Here is a 17919-nt window from a genome sequence, read left to right on the forward strand (position 1 = left end):
GGGCGCCAAAAACCCTGGCGCCGCTCCTGAAGCCCACGGTAGGTGATATTGTGAATGACACAGGAATGGTCTTGGCTGTACTGTATGCAACGTTTAATCTAGCTTTTGCAGTCATGATTATGTGGATCCATGTCTATTTCATTAGTGTGAATGGGCTAACATAAAAACTCGGGAGTAGATCCTCTGCAGGTGTAAACTCTGTTGGACCATTTACGCTAGCTGAGGAACTGCCCTGAATCAGTCTCTTAAATCAATGGTTCTCAACCAGCGGTACACTTACCCCTGGGGGTACACAGAGGTCTCCCAAGGGGTACATCAACTCATCTAGATATTTGCCTACTTTTACAACACGCAACATAAAGAGCACTAATGAAGACAGTACAAACTAAAATGTCACAATGACTTGTTTGTACTGCTCTATATGATACACACTGAAATGTAAGTACAAGATTTATATTCCAATTGATTTATTTTATAATGATATGGTAAAAAAGGGAAAGTAAGCAATTTTTGAGTAATAGTGTACTATGACACTTTTGTATTTTTAGGTCTGATTTTGTAAGCAAGTTGTTTTTAAGTGAGCTGAAACTTGGGGTATGCAAGACAACTCAGATTCCTGAAAAGGGTACAGCAGTCTGGAAAGGTTGAGAGCCACCGTCTTAAATGATGGTGATGTCTTTATCTCAGTGTTTAGTTCGTCCCTCACCAACACATCTCCCTCTGCTCAGTGAGTACTGAACATTTTTGGTGACATAAACTTCTCCAGCTCCTTCCACCTGAGTCAGAGAATTAAGTCTTTAGAACAGCATCCCAACTCTAAAGTGAACATTTCAAGAACGTGCATGTCCGTTAGTCCACTTCTATGTCTGATATGACATGGGGAGACTGCCAAACCCAAAGCAATGCTTCTTGTTAGAACCACTAAAGAGACCTCTATCTTCCAGGCAAATCCTCCCACACCCACTGTACCAAGCCTGATTAGCTGGGCTTTGCATAGGGGGATCCTCGACAAGCTCTTGAGGAAGGAATCCTGTTTCTTTGGGCCACAAAGCAGGAGTGGAACCAGGCTGAAGACACTACTGCAGCCCTGAGTAGCCCCCATTGTTTCTCTTCTCCCTGGGGAGCAATGGAGACCCGATGCACTACTTCAGCCCTTGTTCTTCCCCCAAGCCACACTAAGCAAAGATGCAAGGACATCCCTGCAGAGCTGGGATCCATGGTGTGCACAGAACCAAAGCCCCACACCGAACATAGACATCATGCAAACACACACACACCCCATGCACACACGCAGCAGAAACACAGTGGGTCCTCACTCCACTTAGTACCAGGTCACATAGAGTTCAATCTCATTGCTTTTTAAAGAACATTTCAAACACAAACAGGGAAAAAAAATTGCCTCTTACTCAACATGATCCTGCATTTGGGGAACTGAATTACTATTAAATACACAAAAGGGAAAGTAGTCAGATCCACCACGAAAATTAAAATAAAACTGTGTCTTACTCTCGGCTGATCCTTGGGCCAGATACTATAAATTGTTATTGATATTGTGCAATAGACAACAAACAGCTGGCAATGTCGTAAAATAAGAACTGTGCCCCGATCTTTTGCCTGCAACCCCTCCAGCTCTTGATTTCAATAGCAATTTCCCTCGGCGGTCTCACCAGATTCAGAGCACTCAAATTCATTTAATAAATCATCTCCGCACCACGCCCAGACATGAAAGGCAAAGTTGTGTCCAAGAGCAGTCTGCTGATGGGACTATCACAGCACTCACTAATTACCCAGATAGGAAGCATTTTGCTGGACTGACGCGTATATGAAGATGAATACATATTTTAACTTCACAATTTGTAGCTGTAAACTCATTTCAGCCTGAGAGAATCTTAAATTGATTCAAGGGGAAAATGCCTTTATAAGTAATTTTTTTTTAATATTAAGAGAGATAAAGGCGTGTAGTAGGAATTTCGGGTGCAGTTAGGAGTCGCTGCTTGGGAAAATCTTATTGGTGAAGCAAAGCAAACTGATTGTGTTTTTCCTCAGCATAGGGGAAGGTGGAATTCAGAAGCCCTGTGCTATCTAATCTCACTATAGCAACAGAAAGACCTTGGCAACCCTGATCTTTACAGTTATTAAGACAGGAGTCTAGTGCCAAGAGATGCACAGTAAAGAACCTGGCCTGGTTCCTGTTGAGGCTTGTGAGTTTAAGGTGACTTGTCTTGCTGGGAATGATTTCATTGCAGAGTTAACTTGGGCTCATCCTCAAGAGCTACCCGTAACCCAGCTACTGTCCACACACAAAACTCTCTCACCAAAGTTTTATGGTACTTTACATCCAGGCTAGATGGCCCAACAGAGAGCATAAGCTAAAGTCCAAATGAGGCGGGCTGGTAACCTGCCCACTTTGCAGGGAGGATGCAGGCTAAAGCACTTGATTTCTGGTAGTCCTCCAGTGCTTTCCCACAATTCCTGTGTGCCCAGAAGGGCAGACAACGGGGAAAGACTAATAGAGCACCTCAGTTCATTTCAGTGCTAAGAACCGTGGGATGTGCCCCCAGATGTCCTAGCAACACATGGGTGAGCACTATGCCAGTGAGGACACTGTAACTCCAGTAGGGCTTTGCAGTGTGGCTGCTCGAACCCGGCCAGGCTAACCTGGCTGCTCAGACCCGGGTTAACCTGCCAATCCCTTGGTTAACTCTGCAGTGAAGACATACCCAAAATGTGGTTTAAATATGTTCTTATGTTATTACAAACCACGGTGGGCCTTTGAGTACCTCAGCGACCGGTTTTTAATCATGCCTTGCTTTTCTATGTTACGTCACCAGTAAGATTTAAAGACAAAGGCCCAATCCCCCATCCCACCCCCAAACTGGGTGTGCTCAGGGCAGGTCCATGAGACATGAGCAGCAAAGAGGGCATTAAACCACCGTGGTTACTCCGCAATCCCATGACCAGTATAAGTATCTGCCCGGGTCTCCAACACAAGACAGAGCACTCTCAGGGCTGACTTATCTTTTGCCAGCTGCCAATGGACCCGAGGGGGTTCTTGCAGCACCTAGGAATCAGCCAGGCACAGAGGCACCATGGTCACGTGCCCTTTTCCTTTGCCAGATCTCATCCCCAATGGGCTGAGAGTAGAGGTGCTGTCGGAGTCATTACACCAATCCCGTACCACCCAGGAATCCCCCTATGGCAGGGGAATTCCCTGGTAGCTGGCTGAATTGGTTTCCCAGCGGATTTATGCTGCCTCAGCCCAGCAAGTCAGACTCAGCTGCCGCCAGCAGTTGGCCCAAAACATTCACCTTTTTAATCTAAAATATCCCAACTCCCTCCCCCGCCACTTGCAGTTTCATTCCTTCATTCTGTTTTCTCCAATCACCTCCTGCCTGTTGCTTCTCCCCCCATCAACTCAGCAAACCGCTCTGAAGTTCCCATTTGTCCAGCACGGTTCTTGTTACAGCCATGAAAATCTACCAGCAGCCCAGGCACAGAACCTGCTTCGCCCCGGCGGTTGCCAACCCAAGCTGCTTGCCTAAGGCAAGATGGTAAGGCTGCACTGCTATTATTATTAGGGTTGCCAGTTTGGGTTGGATGTATTCCCCGGGGGTTTCATCACATGACAATCGTTAATTAAAATTGAATCTTTAATTCCTGGAGACTCCAGGACAATCCTGGAGGGTTGGTAGCCCTCATTATTATTACTCAGAACACTAATATGGGAACAATAAGCGGTCTGTTTTTTTAAAGGCAAGTGCTATATTTCCATGATCCTTTTTCTCTCAGCCCAGCTCACATTGGCATCCTGAGATCCCACCATCCAGCACTGCTCCTGGGCTCTTCCTTTTGCTCATCCCAGCATCCCCGGTTCTATCCAAACTCTATTGTTCTTGGGATGTTTTTTTCCCGTTCTGCCCACCTGGGCTAGCTGCACCTGGGCTAGTCTCCCCCATCATCAACAACAAAATCTACTGATGAGAAGTGCTATATAAGAGCTAGGTAATATTATTGTTCTTCTCCAAGTGCTCAACCTACTCTTTGCCTACTTCCAGTTCAGTCTCTCATGTTCACCCTACACCTAGAAGATAACAGCCCAGTACTCTTTCCTGCTTCCCCCTGAGATCAGCCACACACAGGGCCTCTGCTTACTACTTTCAGGGTTTCCTCTGAGAGGGCCCAGCTGTAACTCCTACCATTGAGCACCGGTAGAGGCTGCTGCAGGGAGGCCTGATTCAGTGCACTGCCTGCACACTCTGCCTGGCCTGAGTCACTCATTTTGAGGGCAGTAACTGTCCCTTTGGTGCAAGGGTGATCACAGCTACTTCCTCCTCTCTGGTACAAGCGAGAGTGCATCCACTGCAACTGCCTCGCCCGGTGGGCTCTGGCACACCAAGACCCCCTACTAATGTCTATGACAGCAGAAGCTATTGCAGAGTCTGGTATGGATCCAGCCCTGTATCTCTCTGTGAGGGGTACAGCTGGCCTTTGCGGCTCCCGGAGACCCCAGGTCTTACTACACCCAGTCCCAGGAAACAAAAAGGGTGGGTTCTGCAGGCCTGCCTACAGGCCTCTCAGAAGCGGCCAATGAGAACCCAACAGGCTCGGATAAAAGGCGTTGCAGGGCCCACGCAGGTCAGTCCCTGGCTGTTGTTGGAGGGGCAAGATGGGGTGCTCCTCTCTGGCCTTAGGAACTTACAGGATAGCCAGAGTCTGTTTCTGGCTGCATTTGCTTAGTTGGGTTTGCGGGAAGAGAGGACCTGAGACGTTAAGCCTGAGGTATGGGTGAAGCGAAAAGGGGCCAGGTAGGGAGAGGCCCAAGGAAGAAACTGAAGTTGAACAATGCGTGGCAGCTGTGTAGAGTCGCTGGGTTGGAACTCGGAGTAGTTGGTGGGCGCAGGTTCCCCTACCACCCACAGTGGCATAAACCCCCCAAAGGGGACAGGGTTTATTTGAGAGCCCAAACAAAGGGCTGAATGCAAAGGGCCCAGAGCTGGAGCTGAAGTCTCTAGCGAGGGCAAATAAACAGTTCATTTACCGGACTCTTTATTACCCCGCAAGGGGTTTGCTTGGCTTTGTGACTCAGCCAGAGGGCCAACCCACAGAAGACCCACCCAAGCTGGGCCAGCAGGTTACAGGGGTGAGAAAAGGAGACACTCAATAGCAAGTGCGCCCCCATTACATTCTCACTCTTGAAGTCTTTGTACACAGTTAAACGATATCACCACAAACTACATCTTTCAACAGCTAGGAGAAAAATTGTAAGGGGGGTCATGGAAGCCCAATCACCTGGCTCACTGGAAACTAGAGTGGACAAAGCACTGGGGAATATAGTGCTTAAATTCTATAATGAATGGCGAACTAGAGATAACATAGAATAGATTAAAGAAAACTGTAGGGAACAATTCTGCGCTGGCAAGAAGATGTGTTAAATGACTTAATACATCTTTTCCATCTCTGAGCCAGCTTTTCAGCTGGGGAAATGGGCGTAACGCCATTGACTTCTATAGCGTTATGCTGATTTGCACCAGCTGGGGATCTGCCCCAGAGATTCTAGACTTATCTGAACACATTTGATCAGTCTTTCTTGTTTTGCTTTGTTTCTACTGTGCTGGAAAGTAACTCAGTCAAACTATACCCGGTCCTTTCATACACATTAAAATGAGAGCAGTCTGTAAAGTATGAAAGACAAAGACCAACAATTTCCAAACTATCCTCAGCTGGTGGAAATCAGAGTTGCTCCATTGACTTCACCAGCAGAGGATCTGGTGTAATATCCATTTCGGCAATAAAGCTATGCTGCTTAGGCAGGCGGATGGAGAGAGAATAGACCCTTACGATCACCCCACATTCTGGCACTCAACCAGCCTTTTTTCTGTCTGTATCCATGATGTACATAGAAATGATGTGAACATTTCAGCTCTTTTCAGGACAGCTGTAGAATATTGGTATCCAGTGAGTGAAATTGCAGTGCTAAGCAAATCAAGGTGGAATTCATAAAGCAAGCCTGTGCGTCATGCCACCAACCTTTTCAGCCCTGGCAACCTGCCAGTATAAGATACCTTTTTATTGTGTTATCGATGATGTAAGAACATCCATGTTATGATAGCACCAGAAAAGTGCAGGTGATGGAAACAGGCATGGTGCCGAGGAGGCTGGCTCTTTTGTTATACTTTGTTTACCTGCTGGTTTGATAAAACCACCATGGAACAGGTGATTCTTTTGGGCCCGCTACCTTGCACTACACGTAGATTTGATCTCCATTGTAACTTACATGCTACAAATTAGGATTAAAAATATTATTAGGGTTTTAAAAGTCACAGCTAAATTGCTATGAAGAAAAGCACTGGTTTCTGATCCCAATTTGGGTGTCAGTGAAGTGTGGCTTAAAACTCATTAGCTCTTCTGTGCTTTGAAGTTAATTGTGATTTTTTTTATATATCACTCATTCAGGAAGTCATGAATTCTCTAGGTCTCGGCAGTTTATTAGATAGACAGATAGATAGATAGATGTTATAACCACAGCTGCCATATGCCTGACTCCACACAGGAAGAGTAATTTTGCACAAAAGGTGTAAATGGAAAGTTCTGTAACATGGGAGCCTGCTCTCAATTACACCTACATAAATCTGGAGTCAATGGAGTTACAGCAGAGTAAGTGACAGCAGAATTGGGCTTGCTTCATTTCAGAAAAAGAACTGTAGTAAATCTCACTTTGCTAGCACATAGAGTTTGGATGGGAGCAAAGCAAAGAAGCACTGACAGTGCTAAAAATTAAACACTACCAGTCTGCAAAAAAAGCAAACGTGATTCTGGGATGTATCAACAGGCGTGTTGTGAGCAAGACACGAGAAGTCATTCTTCCGCTCTACTCTGAGCCGGTTAGGCCTCAACTGGAGTATTGTGTCCAGTTCTGGGCACCGCATTTCAAGAGAGATGTGGAGAAACTGGAGAGGGTCCAGAGAAGAGCAACAAGAATGATTAAAGGTCTTGAGAACATGACCTATGAAGGAAGGCTGAAAGAATTGGGTTTGTTTAGTTTGGAAAAGAGAAGACTGAGAGGGGACATGATAGCAGTTTTCAGGTATCTAAAAGGGTGTCATAAGGAGGAGGGAGAAAACTTGTTCACCTTAGTCTCTAAGGATAGAACAAGAAGCAATGGGCTTAAACTGCAGCAAGGGAGGTTTAGGTTGGACATTAGGAAAAAGTTCCTAACTGTCAGGGTGGTTAAACACTGGAATAAATTGCCTAAGGAGGTTGTGGAATCTCCATCTCTGGAGATATTTAAGAGTAGGTTAGATAAATGTCTATCAGGAATGGTCTAGACAATATTTGGTCCTGCCATGAGGGCAGGAGATTGGACTCGATGACCTCTCGAGGTCCCTTCCAATCCTAGAATCTATGAATCTATATGCTTTCCACTTAGCATTAATTTAGATTTCAGTGTCCTTACTAAGGGCTAGATTGTGTCTCATCCTTTCCAGACCGTGGGTCTGGGGATGTTGCAGTCGGGTACTACATTAAATCTGTGCCAGCCAGGGATTCCCCCGAGCCCAGGGCTCCTCAGATACCCATGTATTATCATTACTATTATAACTACATCTCCTTGTGGATTTCTAGGTGTCAGCTCAAACTCAACATGGCTAAAACAGAGTTCTTAATCTCTTCCTCCAAGCCTCCCCACCACCTCCTTTCTCAATCTGTGGACAACATGACCATTATGGTAATACAAGTAAAAAATAACAATAACAGCAATAATACTGTAACGAGGGCCAGATATGTCCCTAAAATAGATAGCCAACTTCCTGGGGTATGTTTAGATTTTTCTATGAGTAACACAAACAAAAAACAAATGTGGAAAAACTCTCTTGTCTGAAGGTAATTGCCACGTGTACTGTAGCGGGGAGTAGGGTGACCAGATGTCCCGATTTTATAGGGACAGTCCCGATATTTGGGGTTTTTTCTTATATAGGATCCTATTACCCCACCCCCGTCCCTATTTTTCACACTTCCTGTCTGATCACCCTAGCTGGGAGTAAGCAACATGCAGGATAAATGGCTCTTGAACGAGTCTAACTTGAGGCTGACAGCAGCCCAATGTACAAATGACCTTCATTTCCTTTTCCCCCCAAGTGCTCGAGCAAAGTTATTTATCTTCACATTTTAATTAAAAGAGAATAGGGTTAACAGCACGGTGCAGAATTGTTTGAGAGGTGTAGCCACTTCACATTGCCCCAATGCCACAGCCAGCACCAAGTCACGTATGTCAGGACCCGAAGGAGAAAATTTCACAGTCCAATTCAGAGCAAACCCTGAAGGGTCACAGTGCAGTTCTCAGATACGCCTGCACACAGAGACACCAGACGGACAGAAGAAGCCGCATAGCAGGGTTGGAATTGAAATGGTTCCAGACGAACGACAGTTCCGGCTCATTGCTGAGTTAATGCTAGTACTCACCAATGAGAAAACTTCTCTCTCAACCTGAAGGGATGGATTTTTGTGCCAGCAACTTGCGGACAAATATAACTGTGGGTGCAGTTTTGCAGCTGTAATTCTTGGCAGAGGCCATTTCTGTCAGTAGGATACCTATGTGCACACAACTGCAGGTACAACTTTAAAAAGGCCTGGTGAAGGCCAAGCTGAAAATCAGCCCCTAAAGATTTATGGTACAATTCGGCTCCCATTTAAGTCAAGCAGAATTTTGCCATTGGGAAGGTCTTCATTGCAGAGTTAACTCAAGCTACTTACATTCAAATATTTCCTCTCAAGTTAGCCTAGCTTGAGTGAGAGCTCCCATAGTGAGTTATAACGCTCAAGTTACTGTGCCCTCTCGAGGTCCCTTCCAGTCCTATAATTTTATGATTCTGTGATGGTCAGATTAGCAGCTGACAAGCTGTAGCCTATACCCCCTCTCAGGCCAGCCAACTTGAGTGAAAAGCACCACCGCACTCGAGTTATCGGTTTTTGTGAGTGGGACTTGAGTTAGGGGCAACACTCGAGTTACAACTCCAGTTAACTCTGCCTTGAAGAGACACCCATTGATTTTCAAAGGAGCATGATCAGGCTTTAGTTTTCTGGGACTCGGAATTGATTTATTTTACCTCTTCCTAAAAAAAGTACAAATTTCAGGCAGTCTAGCTACAAATTATAAAAGCAGCAGTTAATAGATTGCTGGTATAAGCCTTCCACTGCATGATTTCTCCATTTACAAAATAACTATAAACCCTTTTAAAACATAGACTCTGAAGAATTATTCCGCCTCTGGATTTGATTGGGCTTGTGGGGCCCTATATTTGTTTCCCAGCTGAGACAATTGCAAGTTAAGTGTTCGTTTTTGTTACTGGTAGAGGTAGCTGTGCAGTTAAATAATTCAGTAACCAATTACAGTTTAACAATAACACGGTCTACCACTTGAGTGGGAATTCAGAGTGTAGGCCACAAAGATTCCAGCAAAAGAGGTTTGCAATAAACCTTTATCTGATGTGGAAGAAATTATCTTGTGCCTTTTCATCTATGCAATATACAACTTAAAGAATGACTAGCAGTAAAAGAGTAAGAAAGAGTAATAACGGTAGTGCTATATATGAGTAATAAGGACTCAGACAGACACTGGAACAGTCTACACATTAGATACAGACTTTAATTTAAAAGTCTTTCACTTCTAGGTCACTAAGTTTAATTCCAGCCTAGGTCAGTAATGAACAAAAGATATTCCGTGGTGACCTCGGTAAAATGAGTTGATGGCCTCACTTCCGCTCCCACTGGAGTTGTGCCCATGCCAAACCCTATATCTGAAGAACTGAAATTTTGGGGGAGCAGATGGGGATCGAAATCAGGATCTGGATCTGAATTCTGAAATCTAGATTTCTCTGTAATTCTTATTGGCCAGGTGTCTACAGCAAAACCACTACTACACCTGGCAGTGGTAGGAGACAGACCAAGGTCTGAATGGGCCATGAAAACTGACCTATCTTCACATACTTAAGAGGTAGCTCCTGTTACGGAGGGTGAGGAAGCCTGCATCACATCTGTTCTGGGGATACGCAAAGGTCTTAGGTGTACAGTGCTCTCAGTCTCACACCTTTCTCTTTCTCCCACACACATACAGGCGAGATGGGGAAAGGGCAGACATTAAACCTATAAAACAGGAGGAGAGGACAAAACAGCACAAACCCTAAATTTAAAAAAAAAAACCAGCCTTGAGGTACAATAAAAGTGGGTGGGAAGAGGGTCTTACGGTTAAGGCACTAGACTGATGAGTTACATCCTCATTTATGTCACCACTGAGTTGGGCCCAGAGTGGAAGGATGGTCCAATGGTTAGAGCATTAGTCTGGGACTTGAGAGACCCAACGTAAGCCCTAGCTCTGCCACAGATTTCCTGCATGACCTTGGGCATGTTGCTCATGGCCAGATTTACAAAGCTATTTAGGCACCTAGTGGGGTTTTCAAAAACGTCTAAGCACCTAACTCCTGTTCGGCACCTCGGCACTTTGAAAATTTCATTCGTCACCTATCCGCATCTTTAGGCAGCTAAATAAACGTTAAAATATGGCCCTCTCTAACTCAATTCCCTGTCAGTAAAATGGGGATAATGAGACTATTTAAATTGTAAATTCTTTAGGTAAGGGACTGTCTCTGATGTGTATATACACAGCGTACAGCACAATGGGGCCCTGATCTTCTCTGGAGATTTTAGGCACTACAGTACTATAATTAACAACTCATCTAGCATGCACTAACAAATCCGGTCCCGTTCCCATCTTCCAGCTGGCTTGCTAACAGAAATGCTGGCAGCCTTACGGCCAGCAATGTCACAAAGTTATTTTAGAAACTCTCTCTGGCCCACCAGGTTCACTTTGTACCACAGAACCAGCATTAAGTGAAGCCAAAGATTGCCCTGGGATTTCTGGTGATGTAAACCTGGGAGAGGGATTTCCACTGCACCCTGCCCTAGAACTCTGCCACCTGAAATACGGGGATGGGGGGGGCATCAGGGGGCAGGGAAGACTCATGGCAGAGCAGACTCCCCAATGCCCGATTCTTTGCTGCAGTAAGCATTTTAAGGATGCCCCTGTCAGACCCTCCTCTCCACCGCGCCTGAGCTCAATGGAGAATTGAGTCTGTTTTTAAGATGACCCTTTAGAATGCTCAGCTACCAGGCTTTGTGACTTTAAAAGTCTAAAAAAAGTTTAAAATTTCTTCTGCACAAATATAGAAGGGTGTGAGAAAACTTGGAAAGGAAGCCCTGGGTGGTACAGAACATGGAACAAGGAGCGATCTGTGCAAAGGGGCGTGGGGGAGGCAGAGCCCAGGGGTGGCACACTGAATGCTTGCTGGAAAGGAAATGACTTACCGCACTAGCCTGCTTTTGTCAACGGTAAGATTAAAAGGGTCCAGAAAAACAAAACCCAAAATGGATTATTCTGGCTCAGTGGCCCCACGCAGCCTGTGTGCAGCTGCCTCCTGCAGCCCCTGCATACATGGATGGAGGGATACCTGGTAATATGTGCCAGTAGGTTCATGTTAGCACAAGAGTCTGGTTATATATTTTTACAGTCCCCCCAGGCCTCCATAGGAGAGCGCAGCTTCTTGTTGCCTTTTGTTAGAAATCATCCCTGAGAACTCATTGTCACGGATTCTTCTAGTTGTAAATGAACACTCATCATATTATTGACCAATAAATATCTCCAGCTCCTCAGCATGTCATAGTGCAAAAAGTTGTGGCTGCAGCAGAGAGGACAAGCAACGCAAGCCCTTCACACTCGTCAAAAGCAAATACGCTGACCTTGCTCTCCGAGTAGCTGGGATCCCCATTCATTGGAGCAGCCCTGCACTGAGAAGAGATTCCCTTGGTGCTGCAGCACTGAGCATTGGGCAGGGTTGCCAACTCTTGCAACATTCAGTGTCTTGCTTAAAGCCCCAGCTCCTAGAGTCTGGGGATGATGTGGGAATCTCACCTTTCATGAAAAAAAAAAGTTCCTAGCCCTTGTAATTGCAGAGAAAAGCTTGAAAACATGACCCTGAAAGGCCCCAAAGCCAGAAAGGAAATGAAAAGGAGCCAAGATGTATTAGTTTTAAACCTTATGATTTTTAAGCCAATCTTACAATTTTGGGGGAGAGGGACCCGACTCATTTTTCAATGCTTGGGGTGGGCGGTATGGCATCAGGCTATGATGAGCTTGGGGAGCGGGGGGAATTCTGGGGTGCATCCTGTCTCCCTGAGCTCCCTGACATCCAGTTTCCTTCCTGGTGCTCACTGGCTCATAGCAGGATCACACCTGCAGCTACACCGTGGCGTACTCCATGCTGCACAGCCGGCAAGACCTGATGGTTGGTACAGAGGGGAAGCCAGGCCTTGGCATCCTCTGTGGTGATCGGTGAACTAGGAAGGAGCAGCATGGAGGGTGGGGTTGTAACTGCACCACAGTCATGCCGAGGGTAAAAGTGAAGCCAGGGCTTCCTGCACCCTCCTCTTCTTGTAAATCCATAGAGGAGCTGGCACAATGTGCCCCATCATGTTCACAGGCTCCTGCCACTGGGCAACTAGCCAACACTAAAGGCACCAGCTGTGTGCAGCACCTCGCCCTTCCCTTTGACAATATTTCACAACGAGACCAGTGCTGCAGGGCACGGCAGGCTTCAGAGGCCAGCCTGCGAATCACACATCCATCCAGCTACTTCATGTATCAGACAAAAGGGGAGCAGCAGCCAGTACTCTGCAGCGCAGAAGCAGCAGCGTCTCCATCGGGGGACTTGCTCTGAGAGATGACGCTGCTTTGGAGAGGCAGGGGAAAGGATGGGAGAATGGAGGCTGATTCCAAATTCATCATGTTGCGAGGGGGCAGGTTCATCAAGCGGATTTGGGTGTGGTTTGCTCCATCTCCTAGGGCCAATCACACCTCTCCCTGGATCACAAATATGGCAGGAGCTCACTGATGCACATTTCACCAATACCATGTGTGCTCACAGCTGCTAGTCGCTCCCCACCTCTCCGGGGTTTGACGCTCCGGCTCTTTGTTTTGGCAGCATCTCTTGTCCTTCCTGCAAGCTCCCTCCCAGCCAGGCCACTCCTCCACACCCTGCCTTGCCACAGTTCTTGCTTATCCAGAACAAAGCATTATGAAATCTCCTTGGCCTCCTCTTTCTGACCTTTGACCTTCAGTCCCACCTTCTCCCCGTCTCAGTCCCTGAGATCTCTCAACTTCCATCTGCATTTACCTGCTCGGCCTGTCCCCATAGCTCTATACCCTCCCACTTCTGCACTTCCTTCGCTCCATCTCTCCCTCCTTATCCGTCTTTCTGTATCTGCTCGTCCCCTTTTCCCTCTAGACACAACCTTGCTTCCTTCAGTCTCCTGGCATTATCCTATTCCCCACTTCCTGTCGCCTCCACAATCCTAAAATGTGTGTCTGTTCCCACAGCCTCTCTTCCAGCTCTGGGTTCATTCCCCTGCAGCCTGGCTCTTGTCCTCCCTCCAGCATCCCCAGTGCCCTCTTTTTAGGTGAGGCACCAGAGCTCTTCTCTATTCTCACTGGTTCTGGTCTCACTGTTGCCCTAGATGCAGCAGGCTGAAGTATATTCCCATTTCCCTTGGCTTCCATAGTCATGTGTTCTCCTGATTCTGCTCTCACCTTGGTGATGGCTCCAGCAGCAGCATCTTTGATGTCTGTTCCTCTTCCCTTACCTGTTGGGGACAGGGTTCTGTCCTCAGCATCCTATTCTTCTTCTGCTCTCCCTCTTCACAGCCTCATCTGCCCCCATAGTTCCAGCTGTCACTTCTATGCAGATGATCCCCAAATTCAGCTCTCCTCTCACAGCCCCCGTCCCTCTGCCCAGCCTTGCACCCCAACTGTCTCTCAGACATCTCCCCCACGACATCTTGCTCCCACTTCAAACTCAGCCTCCTCAAAACCAAACATCATATTCTTCTTCCTAATCCTCCTTCTTTACCATCCCCCATTCTCCCCATCTCCTGTTTCTTTGATCCCACTCTTTCTTTTCCTGCTGTCTATCCAGCCTGCCATTATTTCTTCTCCTTTGTAGGGTAAAACCTCACCTTTGCCTTACTATCCCTAGTGCTATAACTCTAGTCCATTAACTTGGTCTCGCCTTTATTACCACAGCCTTCTCCCTTCTGGCCTCATTGTAACCGTGATAATAAGCAGGAGTTAGATGTGGATGTAATTTACTTATAACTTAGAGAGTCATAGGGCTGGCAAGAGAAAGAACAGAAACTCATTCCCAACTTAAGATGCACGAGCTGGAATCTCCATTGCTGTGGGATGGCATATGTTATTAAAAACAAGACCCCAGAGGAACCAAAACTAAACAACTGTTCATAGACAAATTCTGAGCATCTCCAGCTTCATCATAAAGGCAATTCAAAAGGGCTCAAAAGAGATTAAACAAGGAGATAAATTTTAGAGCATGAGAACGACATGACAATGAATATCGTGGGCCAAATTCATCACCGGTGCGATTCCACCAAGACTTACACCAGGGAGGGGTTGTGCCCTATATGTGAGTTTCAAAAAACAGCTTCTGTGATTCTTTGGTCTGAAAGTTTAAATACAGGAAATGTCACTTGCTTCCTCTAGACAGTGGGAGTCATGGGCACTGAAACTAGCGCTGATGTCAGGCACTTCTGGGCCTTCGCCACAGACATCGCTCGGCTGTGTGGTTCCCCCTCCTCCACCTCTTTCACATCAAACAAGAGAGGTGCCTTCCTTTTTTTTTTTTAAAGCACTCTACAGATTATTTCTGTTTTACAAACACTAACAAACAAAAGCTGATTGTGGCAGAGAATCTCAAGCAAACACATTTGTTTTTTTTTTAAATTAGTCAATTAAAAAAAATGCAAGTCAGACAATCCTGACTAGGTTCTTCATTTACTAATGGGATTTGAGAGTGGGAAACAAAGATGATGATGCTGAACGGCCTGAACAAAGTGAAACGGTTTTAACCCAAAAAGGGAGCATGAGCAGCACGGCTTGGTCCTATATTCCCCACACTTCATCTCAAAATCTCCTGGTTAAAAAAACTGAGTTGTCAGCATATACAGATTTATAAATTACAAAACCAGAAGAGACTGTTGTGATCATCTAGTCTGACCCCCTGTTCAATTAGCGCACATCTTTTAGGAAAACATACAATCTTGACTTGATCCAGATTCATTCTAGAGTCTGTGCAGGTGTGCAAGGCCCACGGCAGAGAGTGGTGGCTGAGATGCAAAGGGCCAACAGCTCCAATTTCTGGGGTGACTGGCAGGGGTAGGACCCCCGCTAAAATAGCTGGAGATGCCCCCAATCAGTGCATCCTTGCTGCAGCCCACCACCAGCGGGGCTCCTATGGAGTGGAACATAAAGCTGCCCTCGCTCAGTGTGACCCTTCAAGGAAGAACAGCAGTGAAAGGGGGAGGGATAGCTCAGTGGTTTGAGCATTGGCCTGCTAAACCCAAGGTTCTGAGTTCAATCCTTGAGGGGGCAGTTTAGAGATCTGGGGCAAAAATCTGTCTGGGGATTAGTCCTGCTTTGGGCAGGGGGTTGGACTAGATGACCTCCTGAGGTCCCTTCCAATCCTGATAGTCTATGATAACAAAACACCCTCTGGCCTTCCCTGGGAGTGAATCACATTAGGTTATAGCGATCTTGAGTGGAAGGTGCACCTCGCACTCGCAGAGATTAATGGTGCCCTTATCAAAGGGCCTGATCCTTTAGCTCCTGCTCTCATGAGTCATCGCGCACAAATCAATAGGACTATGCACGTGAATGAGGGCTACAGGACTAGGTACCTACCCGGTATTGCAGTGACGCTCCATGAGTGACTCTCACGTGTAAAGAGCCCTTTAGTTGCTCCTAAGGGCGTATGACTAAGTGCTAGCTATAGCAGTCACTCTGTCTGCACAGCTCCCCTCCCCAAGCACACGCACGTGGCAACACTCAGACCCGGGACTTGAAACCTTTCCAGAGAATTAACCAAGCAAAGCAAAAATAGCCCCCTGTCTTCAGTCTATTTATGAGCTTGAATTAGATACAACTTCCTGTAAAACAGAAATCATGTCAGATCCCCCACATCCACTCACTTGCTCTGTTCCGCGACAGCACAGGTCTTGCTCTGCACACCGCACAGCTGGGTGTCTGCTGAGCCAGGCCTTCAGCTGGGGTCAATAAAGGTAGCTCCAGTGAAGTCTGTGGAATGGCAGAGGGGGACCCAGTGGAGGCTCCGGGCCCTTCAGTCCTGGAACAGGCCTTGCTGGTCTTCTGCCTATACACAAAAAGCAGCCAAGCCCTGCTATTTCCTGAACTGACTGAGGCCCTCGCTGTGTAAGCTGCAAACGGAATCAAGATCTGCACCAAGCATCTATTTATCTATGGTCCTCATTATTGTAGCATCTGAGCACTTCACAATCTTTAGTGTATTTATTCTCCCTTCCTCCCTGGGAGGCAGGTGAGCGCTATTATCCGCATTTTACACATGGAACCCTGAGGCACAGAGACACTATGGGTAAAATTTTCAAACGCAGCGTACGAACCTACACTTAAAACTCAGCCGCACCGCTGTAGCACTTCAATGAAGACGCAACTACACCAACGGGAGATTCTTCACACCCCCGTGCAACGGAGTTATACCGATGTAAGTTTATAATGTAGACCTGGCCTAAGCCCCACTGAGTTTTCACGCTAATTAGGCAGGGCTGCTCCTCATTGTCTTCCCTAGGAAAAAAGGTGTGTCCTTAACACAAGTTAAGATGTTAACATGAGGTAAAAGGTAAACCCCAGGCTTCCCCCACAGCATTTGCCTCAACCTGCTAAGGTGTCTCTTGTCTCTAGTAGGATTTTACCTCATGTTAGTTAACAGCACACATTTCTTCTTAGGGAAGAGGCGCCCCTGGGATTGCAAGTGGTGGGGACAGGGACAACTGCTCTTTGTGGAAGTGTAAGCAGGCATTAAACAGGCTAGCCACTCCCTGCCATCTCTAAGACGACAGGGGAAATAGGAATAGCCATCCTGGATCAGAGTGCCAGCCCATCTAGTCCGGTGTCCTGTCCCCAGTGGCACCAGATGTCTCAAAGGAAGATGAAAGAACTCTTGTAATCAGCAATTATGGAATAACATGCCCACGGGTGAAGTTCCTTCCTAAACCACTCAGTGAGTGGTCCGCTCATGCCCTGAAGCATGAGGGTTTATATCCTCTCCAAACCTCTCCACAAATTCCCTGCTGCATTGCTACCAAAGCCATATGTCTGTCACAGCAGCACCTGGTGGCATATCCCTCCCTCCTGTGGGTGCTTTGCTCCCTCAATTTAAACAAAACAGTCACTCACAAAGACACAGAATTTGTGGCCACTGGCACTCCAGTAAAATGCTATCAGCTCAAAGGCGTGTGCAGGTAATGCTATCCAGGTAAAACACAAAAATGCCATTGCATGGCTCAGAGACAGATATCACTACTGTATTACCGCTTTTCTCAGTCACCTATCTACACTTGTCAGGACAGTAGAACCTCAGAGTTACAAACACCACAGTTATGAACTGACCAGTCAACCACACACCTCATTTGGAACCAGTAGTATGCAATCAAGCAACAGCAGAGACGACAAAAAAAAAAAAGCAAAAACAGTACTGTATTTAACGTAAACTATTAAAAAAAATAAACGGCAAGTTTAAAAAAAGATTTGGCACGATAAGGAAACTGTTTCTGTGCTTGTTTCATTTAAATTACGATGGTTAAAGACAGCAGTTTTCTTCTGCATAGTAAAGTTTCAAAGCTGTATTAAGTCAATGTCCAGTTGTAAACCTTTGAAAAAACCATCATAATGTTTTGTTCAGTTACGAACGACGTCCATTCCCAAGAGGTTTGTAACTCTGAGGTTCTACTGTATCAAAGTCATGTAGGAAACATACAGTTAAAGCCACC

The 17919-nt window shown here is 46.3% G+C and overlaps 1 protein-coding gene across 2 annotated transcripts in view; it reads right to left on the minus strand.

Annotated features, from left to right (window-relative positions):
* The window catches only part of ZBTB7C (zinc finger and BTB domain containing 7C), a 294397-nt gene that overhangs the window by 251810 nt on the left and 24668 nt on the right, over nt 1-17919 (minus strand). The window lies entirely within an intron of this gene.

Source organism: Chrysemys picta, chromosome 6, assembly GCF_011386835.1.
Source record: "Chrysemys picta bellii isolate R12L10 chromosome 6, ASM1138683v2, whole genome shotgun sequence".
In the NCBI taxonomy this organism is placed as follows: domain Eukaryota; kingdom Metazoa; phylum Chordata; order Testudines; family Emydidae; genus Chrysemys; species Chrysemys picta.